We start from the raw sequence: 14828 nt of genomic DNA on the forward strand, positions 1-14828 counted from the left end.
GATTAACCACTGAACAGTACAGGATAAAGTTCAGAGAGACCAAAAAGGAGTCTTCACAAGACTGGGTTGATTTCATTGACCATTCAGTGAAGGCCTTGGAGGGGTGGTTACATGGCAGTAAAGTTACTGATTATGAAAGCCTGTATAACACAATCCTGAGAGAGCATATACTTAATAATTGTGTGTCTGATTTGTTGCACCAGTACCTGGTAGACTCTGATCTGACCTCTCCCCAAGAATTGGGAAAGAAGGCAGACAAATGGGTCAGAACAAGGGTGAACAGAAAAGTTCATACAGGGGGTGACAAAGAGAACACTAAGAAGAAAGATGGTGAAAAATCTCAAGATAAGCATGGGGACAAGGGTAAAACCAAAGATCCCACTTCAAATCTTAAACACTCTTCAGGGGGTGGGGATAAAACAAATTCTTCCTCTTCTTCTCAACCTACACAATTTAAAAAGCCTTGGTGCTTTGTGTGTAAAAACAGAGGCCATAGGCCAGGGGATAAGTCCTGTCCAGGTAAACCCCCTGAGCCTACCACCACTAATACATCAAGCTCTAGTGCCCCTAGCAGTAGTGGTACTAGTGGTGGGACTGCTGGCAACAGTCAAGTTAAGGGTGTAGTTGGGTTCACTTATGGGTCCATAGTAGAAACTGGGGTAGTCAGTCCCAAGACAGTTTCTGTCACACCTAGTGGCATTGGCCTTGCCACACTGGCTGCTTGTCCCCTTACAATGGATAAGTACAGGCAGACAGTTTCAATAAATGGTGTTGAGGCCTTGGCCTACAGGGACACAGGTGCCAGTATCACTTTGGTGACTGAAAACCTAGTGCACCCTGATCAACACATCATTGGACAACAGTATAAAATTATTGATGTCCATAACTCCACTAAGTTTCTTCCCTTAGCTATAATTCAGTTTAGTTGGGGTGGAGTTACTGGCCCTAAGCAGGTGGTGGTATCACCTAGCTTACCTGTAGACTGTCTCTTAGGTAATGACCTAGAGGCCTCAGGTTGGGCTGATGTAGAGTGTTATGCCCATGCCGCCATGCTGGGCATCCCTGAGGAATTGTTCCCTCTCATTTCTACTGAAATGAAAAAGCAAAGGAGAGAAGGCCTGAAAACTCAGGATCCCTCTCCATCAACAGGTAAAAAGGGTATCACAGTATCCCCTAACCACCCTACCATTCAGGATACCATTCCTGTGGTGGGAGAAACCTCTCCTGGGGTGGCACCTGTTCCAAGGGAATCATCAGTTGGCAAAACTGTACTCCCTGAGGTAGAAGTACCTCTCTGTGGGATAACTAACATTGGTGAGAAAAAGAGCACTATTTTAGTTAACATGGAGCATCCCTCCAACCCTCCCAGAGAAACTTTAGTGCAGAAACCCTGCACTGCCTCACAACACTTAGGACAGCATCCCTGCCCTAGTGTGGAGCTCATAGGACAGCATCCCTGCCCTGCTCCAACCCAAGAGAAACAGCATCCCTGTTCTCTCTTCCAGCCATATGGACAAAGTTTTTGCCCAGCTATGGCTTTTCTGAGACAGCATCCCTGTCTGGCATTTCCATCACTACAAATAGGTTCAGTGGACAATTCCCACTGCTCTAAACTAAAACTTACTGATAGAAACTCTGAAAATACATCTTCACATTGTTGCTTAGCTAAAAAACTTCAAACAGGGTGGTTTACATCCCCACAGGGAAGTAACCATATAGTGGATGATAAAGGGAGTAACCAGTCTATTGCAGAGCTACTCTCTACTTATCACCACTTAGACAATAAAGTCTCAACTGGCCAAGGTTAGCCTTATTGTCCTTCGTTTGGGGGGGGGGTTGTGTGAGAAAGTAGCCTCTTTCTAGCCTTGTTACCCCCACTTTTGGCCTGTTTGTGAGTGTATGTCAGGGTGTTTTCACTGTCTCACTGGGATCCTGCCAGCCAGGGCCCAGTGCTCATAGTGAAAACCCTATGTTTTCAGTATGTTTGTTATGTGTCACTGGGACCCTGCTAGTCAGGACCCCAGTGCTCATAAGTTTGTGGCCTATATGTATGTGTTCCCTGTGTGGTGCCTAACTGTCTCACTGAGGCTCTGCTAACCAGAACCTCAGTTGTTATGCTCTCTCATTTATTTCAAATTGTCACTAACAGGCTAGTGACCAATTTTACCAATTTACATTGGCTTACTGGAACACCCTTATAATTCCCTAGTATATGGTACTGAGGTACCCAGGGTATTGGGGTTCCAGGAGATCCCTATGGGCTGCAGCATTTCTTTTGCCACCCATAGGGAGCTCTGACAATTCTTACACAGGCCTGCCACTGCAGCCTGAGTGAAACAACGTCCACGTTATTTCACAGCCATTTTACACTGCACTTAAGTAACTTATAAGTCACCTATATGTCTAACCTTTACCTGGTAAAGGTTAGGTGCAAAGTTACTTAGTGTGAGGGCACCCTGGCACTAGCCAAGGTGCCCCCACATTGTTCAGAGCCAATTCCCTGAACTTTGTGAGTGCGGGGACACCATTACACGCGTGCACTACATATAGGTCACTACCTATATGTAGCTTCACAATGGTAACTCCGAATATGGCCATGTAACATGTCTAAGATCATGGAATTGCCCCCTCTATGACATCCTGGCATTGTTGGCACAATTCTATAAATCCCAGTGGTCTGTAGCACAGACCCTGGTACTGCCAAACTGCCCTTCCTGGGGTTTCACTGCAGCTGCTGCTGCTGCCAACCCCTCAGACAGGCATCTGCCCTCCTGGGGTCCAGCCAGGCCTGGCCCAGGATGGCAGAACAAAGAACTTCCTCTGAGAGAGGGTGTGACACCCTCTCCCTTTGGAAAATGGTGTGAAGGCAGGGGAGGAGTAGCCTCCCCCAGCCTCTGGAAATGCTTTGTTGGGCACAGAGGTGCCCAATTCTGCATAAGCCAGTCTACACCGGTTCAGGGACCCCTTAGCCCTGCTCTGGCGCGAAACTGGACAAAGGAAAGGGGAGTGACCACTCCCCTGACCTGCACCTCCCCTGGGAGGTGTCCAGAGCTCCTCCAGTGTGCTCCAGACCTCTGCCATCTTGGAAACAGAGGTGCTGCTGGCACACTGGACTGCTCTGAGTGGCCAGTGCCACCAGGTGACGTCAGAGACTCCTTGTGATAGGCTCCTTCAGGTGTTGCTAGCCTATCCTCTCTCCTAAGTAGCCAAACCCTCTTTTCTGGCTATTTAGGGTCTCTGTCTCTGGGGAAACTTTAGATAATGAATGCAAGAGCTCAGCTGAGTTCCTCTGCATCTCTCTCTTCACCTTCTGATAAGGAATCGACTGCTGACCGCGCTGGAAGCCTGCAAACCTGCAACATAGTAGCAAAGACGACTACTGCAACTCTGTAACGCTGATCCTGCCGCCTTCTCGACTGTTTTCCTGCTTGTGCATGCTGTGGGGGTAGTCTGCCTCCTCTCTGCACCAGAAGCTCCGAAGAAATCTCCCGTGGGTCGACGGAATCTTCCCCCTGCAACCGCAGGCACCAAAAAGCTGCATTACCGGTCCCTTGGGTCTCCTCTCAGCACGACGAGCGAGGTCCCTCGAATCCAGCGACTCTGTCCAAATGACCCCCACAGTCCAGTGACTCTTCAGTCCAAGTTTGGTGGAGGTAAGTCCTTGCCTCACCTCGCTGGGCTGCATTGCTGGGAACCGCGACTTTTGCAGCTACTCCGGCCCCTGTGCACTTCCGGCGGAAATCCTTTGTGCACAGCCAAGCCTGGGTCCACGGCACTCTAACCTGCATTGCACGACTTTCTAAGTTGGTCTCCGGCGACGTGGGACTCCTTTGTGCAACTTCGGCGAGCACCGTTTCACGCATCCTTGTAGTGCCTGTTTCTGGCACTTCTCTGGGTGCTACCTGCTTCAGAAAGGGCTCCTTGTCTTGCTTGACGTCCCCTCTCTCTCCTGGTCCAATTTGCGACCTCCTGGTCCCTCCAGGGCCACAGCAGCGTCCAAAAATGCTAACCGCACGATTTGCAGCTAGCAAGGCTTGTTGGCGTTCTTTCGGCGGGAAAATACTTCTGCACGACTCTCCACGGTAAGAGGGATCTGTCCACCAAAGGGGAAGTCTCTAGCCCTTTTCGTTCCTGCAGAAACCTCAGCTTCTTCTGTCCAGTAGAAGCTTCTTTGCATCCACAGCTGGCATTTCCTGGGCATATGCCCATCTCCGACTTGCTTGTGACTTTTGGACTTGGTCCCCTTGTTCCACAGGTGCCCTAGATTGGAAATCCACAGTTGTTGCATTGTTGGTTTGTGTCTTTCCTGCATTATTCCTCTAACACGACTTCTTTGTCCTTAGGGGAACTTTAGTGCACTTTGCACTCACTTTTCAGGGTCTTGGGGAGGGTTATTTTTCTAACTCTCACTATTTTCTAATAGTCCCAGCGACCCTCTACAAGGTCACATAGGTTTGGGGTCCATTCGTGGTTCACATTCCACTTTTGGAGTATATGGTTTGTGTTGCCCCTATCCCTATGTTCCCCCATTGCATCCTATTGTAACTATACATTGTTTGCACTGTTTTCTAAGACTATACTGCATATTTTTGCTATTGTGTATATATATCTTGTGTATATTTCCTATCCTCTCACTGAGGGTACACTCTAAGATACTTTGGCATATTGTCATAAAAATAAAGTACCTTTATTTTTAGTATAACTGTGTATTGTGTTTTCTTATGATATTGTGCATATGACACTAGGTGGTACTGTAGTAGCTTCACACGTCTCCTAGTTCAGCCTAAGCTGCTCTGCTAAGGTACCATTTTCTATCAGCCTAAGCTGCTAGACACCCTATACACTAATAAGGGAAACTGGGCCTGGTACAAGGTGCAAGTACCCCTTGGTACTCACTACAAGCCAGTCCAGCCTCCTACAGAAATGTAAAGGAATACATTCCTGCCTCTAAGGTATGTCAAGGAGGCGATCCAATGGATTACATTCCTAACCTTAAATGGTGGTAATAAAGCAATTCATTAGTCCTACTTCTTGCCCTGTATGAGCATGGGTATACTGGGGCCTACAGGCTAGAAACATTTAGGCCTCCTGCCTGTATTGCACCATCCCGTGTGGGGTACCGCGTCAGGTCATTGAACAACTAGGCCAAGGGACAGTACAGCAGGGGCATACCTGTGCATATTCCTGCGTGAGTGACGTGTGCACGCAGTGGCGTCATTATCCCCGCTGTAGCAGCTTAAGCGGGGGTGCCCTAAGATCTGGTTAACTCCGTCCCACCAAACATGAACTAGTTATTTACGGGTCTCCCCGGTCTGCAGATCTGCAGACAAATGATTTTTAATAACAAGGGCAGGCAATGTTATGACAAAGGCCTATGAAGTTAGGACTGAAATGTACAGTTAAGAAAAACAGAAATGGTGAAAACAGGAGAAAAATAGAGAGAAAACGGGAAAATCACGGCTGTGAAAGAGAAAGAAAACAATGTAAAAGTAAGGGTAAGGCTAGGGAAAAAAGTAGACGCGAAAGGAAAGGTGGGGGAAGTAAGGGTGAAAAGGAAGAAAATATGAGAGGAAAGAAGGAAGAAAAGGCAAAAGGTAGGGCAGCAGGGTAAAGTGAAGGAAGGGTGTATGAGTCGATGGTGGGGTGAAAGGATGCCTACATGGAAGTCTAAAAGGGCAGATGAAAAGATGAAGAAAGAAAGAAAGGATGGATAGCTAGATAGGTGGAAAGATGGAGAGTTACGTGGATATATTGATGAGTGGAAGGTATGGGCGAAATGTGAAAGGAAGAATGAACGGAAGAAAGTATAGCTGGATGAGTGAACAGATGGGAAGGTGAAGGGAACAACAGATGTGTGGTTGAAAAGATGAGAGGATGAGAGGATGAACGGATAGATACGTTGAAGGAGGAATAAAGTATGGATAGAACTGTTCTACGAAGGGTCGGTTTCACTGGCTTTGCACGCTTCGTGTGCCTAGAGGCACGGTTCGAAGCCTGGCTACTAGCTTGCATGCACGCATGTCGTTGCCTTATCGAACCCATGACACGAACACAAGTGCAAACTTTGTGATGGGAACAAAGTAATGAGTTGCTAAGTAGTTTGCACAATTGCAAAACCTTTTTTTGGTAATGTACACATGTGCAAAATGTGATTCCCCTCATATTGCGGGGGAAAATGTTTTGTAAACAGCTCCATCATTTTTTAACGGATTTCAAGAGTGAGCACCTTTTGCTGGATAATTGCATTCAAACATGTTTTACAGCATTTATAGAGATGTTTTTTGGTGGTGTCACTAACACTAGGCCTTCCAGTCATATGAAACAAAAAAAACTGTTTTTTATTTCTTTCTCTTTACAAAATGTATCTGTTGGACTTTTGGCCATACGCATGGTCATCCCTAGTCTTTTTGCCTCCTTCCTCCTGGTTTTTCTGACCTTTCGCTGTTGGCTCTAGGACTCTGAGCACTTTATCACTGCTGACCAGTGTTAAAGTGCAGGTGCTCTCCCATCTAAAGTTGGTATGATTGGCTTATACCTGATTGGCATATTTAATTTACCTATAAGTCCCTTGTACAGTGGTATCTCTATACCCAGGGCCTGTAAATTAAATACTACTAGTGGGCCTGCAGCGCTGCTTGCGCCACCCACTGAAGTAGACTTTCAAACCTGTCTCAGGCCTGCTAGCGCAGGGCCTGTGTGCGCAGTTTTCTGCCACAGGGACCTGGCATCTAAATTTACTTGCCAGGCCCAGGACTCCCCTTTTACTACATGTAAGTCACCCCTAAAGTACGCCCTGTGGGCAGGGTGCCATGTATGTAGAAAGGCAGGACATGTGCCATATTGCATGGCCTGTCCTGGTAGTGACAAACAGCCTAACTTGGTGTCTCACTGCTGTGAGTGCTGCCTTCTCATAGGATTGCATTAGAAATGCCCTGCCTTATGTGTAGGGGTATTGTCTGATTTATGAGGGCTAGCGTAGGCGTGTTTGGTATGGTTGTGATGGTGATAATAAATACTGCTTACTGGTGTGGGTGTATTTTTTATTACTATCACAGAAATGCCACTTCTAGAAAGTGCGCATTTATCTGTGCTTATAATTCTGGTGTTTTGCAGCTTGACTCCAATCCACGTCTGGGCAGAGTGACAGTTGGGGCTTTGTGCATACTTTTCAGACAGCCTGTACACAGGGAGGGTGGAGGTGTCACTGAGGTGCATCTGCATACTGAATAGTCTTCCTGGGCTGAGAGAAGGGAGAGGCGGGGCACACCTGCATTTGTAAAGACTGTGCCCTGGCCTCACACAATAGGGTCGTTAACCCCCCACTGATGTTTGGAGCCTGTGCTGAAAGGAGAGAGGGGGCACTCCCAGAACCAGTTGTAACTGGCTGGAACCTCCTCTCCCTACCATTGTAAAACACTGTAAGAACTGACTATAAGTACAGGGGAATTTTCCCCATAATTTGAACATTCTTGGAACTTGAAACTGGACACAGGACGCTGATGAATGGACTCACCAGGAAACCGCCATGGACTGCTGCTGCTGTGCTGACCTGTGACCTGCCTGGTCACTAGGAGGAACTGCCACCATCTGCACCCCTTGTGCTGGCCTGTAGCTGGGCCCACCAGCCCTGTGCTCCTTCTTGCCTAGTTGTTCCCAGGGGCAGGGTGCTGTGGCCCTTGACCCCTGCAACGATCTTTAAAATCTGTGCCCAGAATGCTTTCCCAAGAAAAGGGCATTCTTGCAATAGCTGGAAAAGGATCACCGCCGCAACCTGGGCTGTTGATGTGTCTTAGCGCTTTGAAAGCGCTTTTCTTGTGCCCACGGAAATCACCGCCGCAGCCCGGGAGCCTCACTGTGCCCTCGCGCTCTCCACAGCGCCTTTTCGTTAATGGGATCACCGCCGCAGCCCGGGCAGGGCTTTTCGTTTCAAGCGCGAGGATCGCGCTGACTTTAGTGCCCCCGGGGCACTGGAGAGAGCCAAGGAAGGAGCTAGCACGCTCCTAGCGTGCTCCCGGGGGACGCGATCTTTTCAGAGCGCCCCCGGGGCACCAGCAGGCCCCACCTGGGGCCGCAACGTCATCAGAGGGAGAGGAGGACGCCTCTCCCTCCCTTACAGGAGTCCCGGAGGCAGAGGGAGAGGAGGGCGCCTCTCCCTCCCTTGCAGGAGTCCCGGAGGACTCTCCTGCTCTTCTGGGCCGGGAGGCAGCCTCACCGGAGGCTCGCCCTGGCCCCCGGCTCTCTTGTTGGCCCCCCTCGCGGGCCAGGAGTATTTGATTTTGGGGTCTCCCATAGTGGCAGGGAGACCCCAGGAGTTAACGGGTCCCTGGAGGGGCCCGTGTTTCAGTAAGGGGGGAGCGCGAGGCGCCCCCCCCCTCTCCCTAAAGTATTGGGTGACCTTGGCCCCCCACAGGAGGGCCGGTGGAGGCCCGGGGGGCCCCCGGTGATCACGGGTCCCAGAAGGGGCCCGATAAGGAGTCAGAGAGGGTGCGTGCCGCCCCTCTCTATCTGCAATGTTTTGGAAGCCCCCGTTTTTGCGCAAAGGAGCGCCGGGGGCCCCATTATTCGTTTTAGGCACTGGAGGTGCCTCTTCATCATTCCCAGGTACTTTTAAATGGACAAATATAATTACGATTTAAAGTTCTTTCTACAGACTTTATTAATTGTGGTATATTACCTACCTGTTCTATGATGCTTTTACATATGTGTGCACATGTTCCTTTTATGGGCATGACTTGCTAATATGTTTCCCTCACTTGCCATAGGTTTTCTAATGTTCCTACTATGGGCGTTTTATGATATCCTTATGACAAGTGTTCTAATGTAATTACGTGTTTCCTGACTACTGCTTATGTTGCAGAATACTGAGTAACCTGTGTGTTATGTGTGACTACTGCTAGTTTGCAGAGTAACTAATGTGTAACGTTCTGACAACTGCTAAGGTAGCAGGATAGTACTGTTATGTGATGTTGGTCTAATAATTACGTTGTGTACAATACAGTGTATTTTCATATAATCTGGTGTTGTGTTTCCTTTGTGGTGGGGATATTGCGTCACATGTATGTGTGTGTTGTGCAAACGCTTTACGCATTGCCTCCGGGTTAAGCCTGACTGCTCGTGCCAAGCTACCAAGGGGGTGAGCAGGGGTTATCTTGAACGTGTAACTCCCTTGCCCTGACTAGAGTGGGTAAGTTCTGCCTGGCTGAGGTACATACCCTAGCCAACCAGAAACCCCATTTCTAACATTGGAAGTCAGCGGTGAGGATAGGACTTGCGCTTGCACAATACCATTGTGACTCATTATTTCACTACAAGGATTGCGTTTAGACCATCACATGTTTAGCTTCTCTTAACTTTCTCTCTTTGGTCATTTTTCCTGTTTTCAGTTCTCACGCTTGGGTATTGTGGTTGTCACAGTTGAGTTATTTGTACCTTTTCAAGATGGGGCTTACCTTTGATTTAGAGGACCTGCCGTTTTATACGCAGGGGGAATTAGAGGGGTTCTGTAGAGAGAGAGGGCTGCCTGTAGAAGGGGACCTCAGGAGATCTCTGAATTTCTTTGAAAGGTTTGTGACATTTACCCAGGGAGGGAGTGTGCTTAGGGGGTACCCAGAGGATCCTGAGTGTAGCGAGGGTTTCCAATGGGAGGGCTCCCAGACCTCATCCCTAGAGAGTGGTAGAGAGACTGATCAGGAGGGTGAGAATGACCGGTTGGGGACGCCAGTTGACAGGAAAGGCCCCAGTGATAGGGAGTCCCTTGCTGGGTCCAGTGTAAGAAGCAGGGCTACCTCTCATTCCTTGACGCCTGATGAGCTAAGAGATAGGCGGGAAGAGAGGGACCTGAAGTTGCAGTTAGCGCGCCTAGCTGTTGAGGAGAGAAGGGCTGAGGTAGAGAAGGCCTTAGTACAGGAGAGAATGGCAAAGGCAGAGAGGGCCTTTGCCAGAGAAAGACTCGCTCTAGAGCGCAGTCTGAAGGTTCTGGACTCACCAGCGCTGCAGGTGGAGTCCAGTGGTGGCAGCAATGTACAGTGCTGTAGCAAAGATGTTCCTCACATACCCATAGATCTGGTACCTAGGTTCCTAGAGGGGGGTGACATACGTCAGTGGTTAAAGGAATATGAGAAGGCTCTGGTAGAGCGCAGGATCCCTGAAAAGGATTGGGGAACTGGCCTAGGGAGTTTTATTCCTGAGGAGGGGAGGGATGCCCTACTGACTCTAGAAGAGAGTGACAGGGAGGGGTACTCCGCTGTGAAGAACGCACTGATTATGAAGTATGGTTTTTCCCCTGAGGAATACAGAAAAAGGTTTAGGGGTGGTAAGAAACTGTCCCACCAGTCTTGGGAGGAGTTTGTGGAGGATTGCTGCATTGCACTAGATGGATGGGTGAAGGGTAGCACAGTAAACAATTTTGAAGGGCTGTTTAATCTGATTCTCAGAGAGCACCTGTTTCGTTGTTGTTTTTCAGAGTTACGCCAACACTTGTCAGTGTGTGAGCTCTCTGACCCCAGGGAGCTTGCAAAGGAGGCAGACTTCTGGTTGCGTACCAGAGGGTCTGGTGTGACATTAGGGGGTGTTCCTAATGACAGTGGTCTAGGTGTTTCCCAACAAGGTGTGGTGGGAAAGGAATGGAGTGTCCCAGGTAGGTCCCAGTGGACTGGGATGGGTGAGGGACCCCATGTCCCGTCTCTGAGGAGAGGGAATGGGGCTGGGCTGAGGCCCAAGGTGCCCAAGATACCGTCCCAGGCCCCTGAAGGTTCCATGAGTGAACGCCAGGAGGTGAGCCTAACCTGTGCCGTAGGGCCAGCTGTTCAGAAGGATCCCATTTTGTCATTAGGACTTAGGCGGGTGGCTGGTGATAGCGTTCCGCCGGTCCTGGTGTCTGGTAGTCTCGCTCTACAGCGGAGGAGGCGGAAATCCAGGCATAGGGTTGAGAGGGGGCTGCGGGCCCCAGTGGAGAACCTGGAGGGTCAGGGGTCAGCTCTGAGTGCAGAGCCCCCCGGGAATGACCTTGGTGAGACCATTTCTGGGCTGGGGGGAATCCAGACTCTGTCCGATGGGCAGAGGTCAGGAGACCTGCGCCAGCCAGACTCTTGTGTGGCCCTTGGGGAAAGTGTTTCCCTGATGGGGGGTAGGTGTGCCCCCCAGGAAGTCCTGGTGCGCCAGGCAATGATTCAACCGCAGGGTGGTGACTCTGGGTTGGATGATCAGGTTCAGGGGGTAAACTCTGACCTGATGGGGAGTACGTGTGCTCCCAAGGAAGTCCTGGTGCGCCAGGCAGTGGTTCAACCGCAGGGTAGTGACTCTGGGTTGGATTGCCAGATTCAGGGGGTAAGCTCTGATCTGGTAGGGGGTAGGTGTGCTCCCAAGGAAGTCCTGGTTCGCTGGGCAATGGTCCAGTCTAAGGGTGTCGTCCCTGGACTAGATAGACAGGTTCAGGGGGTAAACTCTGACCTGGTTGGGGGGGGCGGTTAGTGTGCTCACCCCCCTGTGTGAAACTTCTGGTGGCTTCTCCCGAGGTGGGGAGACGCAGGACTCTGGAAGTGGGGTTCAGGGAGGGGGAAGCCCGCCCCGGACCCCGGTGCAACCCAAGGGTGTCGTCCCTGGGTTGGGTGGTCAGTCGCCAGGTAGTGATCCTGGGCTGGCGAGAAAGTTGTGCAGGGCTGCTGTACCCAGCACCCTGGCAAGTGTGGATTCTGGTGATACCCCTCCTAGGAGAGGAGGGCGGGATCCTAGAAGGAGGGGTAGAGGGAGGAGAGCCTCGCCTCTAGCCCCTGTAGAACCTATGGGTGCGGACCCTAGGTTGGTGGATCAGTGGCAGGGTAGAGCCCCTGAACTGATCAAAAATGGAGTGGAGACAGGTTGCTTTGCACCTGGGGCTACCGCCCCCCACTCATTATGGTTTCAGAGACCAGAGGCTCCTAGATGGCCTGGGGCCTGGTTCTGGCCATTGGCAGCTAGAGAATCCCCGTGGGTTGGTCTAGGCTGCCTGGGACGCATTGACAGAGAGATCCCAGTGGAGTCAGGAAGGCGTAGAACTGGAACATGCCCCTGCTGTTGTGGGCCTGGGTCCTTGTTCTATCTCCCCAATCAGGAAAGTACATCAAGGTATTGATTGTTCTCCCCTGGATTTTGGCTGGTAGGGGGTTGTGTTGGACTTTTGGCCATACGCATGGTCATCCCTAGTCTTTTTGCCTCCTTCCTCCTGGTTTTTCTGACCTTTCGCTGTTGGCTCTAGGACTCTGAGCACTTTATCACTGCTGACCAGTGTTAAAGTGCAGGTGCTCTCCCATCTAAAGTTGGTATGATTGGCTTATACCTGATTGGCATATTTAATTTACCTATAAGTCCCTTGTACAGTGGTATCTCTATACCCAGGGCCTGTAAATTAAATACTACTAGTGGGCCTGCAACGCTGCTTGCGCCACCCACTGAAGTAGACTTTCAAACCTGTCTCAGGCCTGCTAGCGCAGGGCCTGTGTGCGCAGTTTTCTGCCACAGGGACCTGGCATCTAAATTTACTTGCCAGGCCCAGGACTCCCCTTTTACTACATGTAAGTCACCCCTAAAGTACGCCCTGTGGGCAGGGTGCCATGTATGTAGAAAGGCAGGACATGTGCCATATTGCATGGCCTGTCCTGGTAGTGACAAACAGCCTAACTTGGTGTCTCACTGCTGTGAGTGCTGCCTTCTCATAGGATTGCATTAGAAATGCCCTGCCTTATGTGTAGGGGTATTGTCTGATTTATGAGGGCTAGCGTAGGCGTGTTTGGTATGGTTGTGATGGTGATAATAAATACTGCTCACTGGTGTGGGTGTATTTTTTATTACTATCACAGAAATGCCACTTCTAGAAAGTGCGCATTTATCTGTGCTTATAATTCTGGTGTTTTGCAGCTTGACTCCAATCCACGTCTGGGCAGAGTGACAGTTGGGGCTTTGTGCATACTTTTCAGACAGCCTGTACACAGGGAGGGTGGAGGTGTCACTGAGGTGCATCTGCATACTGAATAGTCTTCCTGGGCTGAGAGAAGGGAGAGGCGGGGCACACCTGCATTTGTAAAGACTGTGCCCTGGCCTCACACAATAGGGTCGTTAACCCCCCACTGATGTTTGGAGCCTGTGCTGAAAGGAGAGAGGGGGCACTCCCAGAACCAGTTGTAACTGGCTGGAACCTCCTCTCCCTACCATTGTAAAACACTGTAAGAACTGACTATAAGTACAGGGGAATTTTCCCCACAATTTGAACATTCTTGGAACTTGAAACTGGACACAGGACGCTGATGAATGGACTCACCAGGAAACCGCCATGGACTGCTGCTGCTGTGCTGACCTGTGACCTGCCTGGTCACTAGGAGGAACTGCCACCATCTGCACCCCTTGTGCTGGCCTGTAGCTGGGCCCACCAGCCCTGTGCTCCTTCTTGCCTAGTTGTTCCCAGGGGCAGGGTGCTGTGGCCCCTGACCCCTGCAACGATCTTTAAAATCTGTGCCCAGAATGCTTTCCCAAGAAAAGGGCATTCTTGCAATAGCTGGAAAAGGATCACCGCCGCAACCTGGGCTGTTGATGTGTCTTAGCGCTTTGAAAGCGCTTTTCTTGTGCCCACGGAAATCACCGCCGCAGCCCGGGAGCCTCACTGTGCCCTCGCGCTCTCCACAGCGCCTTTTCGTTAATGGGATCACCGCCGCAGCCCGGGCAGGGCTTTTCGTTTCAAGCGCGAGGATCGCGCTGACTTTAGTGCCCCCGGGGCACTGGAGAGAGCCAAGGAAGGAGCTAGCACGCTCCTAGCGTGCTCCCGGGGGACGCGATCTTTTCAGAGCGCCCCCGGGGCACCAGCAGGCCCCACCTGGGGCCGCAACGTCATCAGAGGGAGAGGAGGACGCCTCTCCCTCCCTTACAGGAGTCCCGGAGGCAGAGGGAGAGGAGGGCGCCTCTCCCTCCCTTGCAGGAGTCCCGGAGGACTCTCCTGCTCTTCTGGGCCGGGAGGCAGCCTCACCGGAGGCTCGCCCTGGCCCCCGGCTCTCTTGTTGGCCCCCCTCGCGGGCCAGGAGTATTTGATTTTGGGGTCTCCCATAGTGGCAGGGAGACCCCAGGAGTTAACGGGTCCCTGGAGGGGCCCGTGTTTCAGTAAGGGGGGAGCGCGAGGCGCCCCCCCCTCTCCCTAAAGTATTGGGTGACCTTGGCCCCCCACAGGAGGGCCGGTGGAGGCCCGGGGGGCCCCCGGTGATCACGGGTCCCAGAAGGGGCCCGATAAGGAGTCAGAGAGGGTGCGTGCCGCCCCTCTCTATCTGCAATGTTTTGGAAGCCCCCGTTTTTGCGCAAAGGAGCGCCGGGGGCCCCATTATTCGTTTTAGGCACTGGAGGTGCCTCTTCATCATTCCCAGGTACTTTTAAATGGACAAATATAATTACGATTTAAAGTTCTTTCTACAGACTTTATTAATTGTGGTATATTACCTACCTGTTCTATGATGCTTTTACATATGTGTGCACATGTTCCTTTTATGGGCATGACTTGCTAATATGTTTCCCTCACTTGCCATAGGTTTTCTAATGTTCCTACTATGGGCGTTTTATGATATCCTTATGACAAGTGTTCTAATGTAATTACGTGTTTCCTGACTACTGCTTATGTTGCAGAATACTGAGTAACCTGTGTGTTATGTGTGACTACTGCTAGTTTGCAGAGTAACTAATGTGTAACGTTCTGACAACTGCTAAGGTAGCAGGATAGTACTGTTATGTGATGTTGGTCTAATAATTACGTTGTGTACAATACAGTGTATTTTCATATAATCTGGTGTTGTGTTTCCTTTGTGGTGGGGATATTGCGT

The 14828-nt window shown here is 50.6% G+C and overlaps 1 protein-coding gene across 3 annotated transcripts in view; it reads left to right on the forward strand.

The window, feature by feature from the left end:
• The window catches only part of SLC12A1 (solute carrier family 12 member 1), a 372378-nt gene that overhangs the window by 184465 nt on the left and 173085 nt on the right, over window positions 1-14828 (forward strand). The window lies entirely within an intron of this gene.

Source organism: Pleurodeles waltl, chromosome 3_1 (genome assembly GCF_031143425.1).
Source record: "Pleurodeles waltl isolate 20211129_DDA chromosome 3_1, aPleWal1.hap1.20221129, whole genome shotgun sequence".
Taxonomy (NCBI): Eukaryota; Metazoa; Chordata; class Amphibia; order Caudata; family Salamandridae; genus Pleurodeles; species Pleurodeles waltl.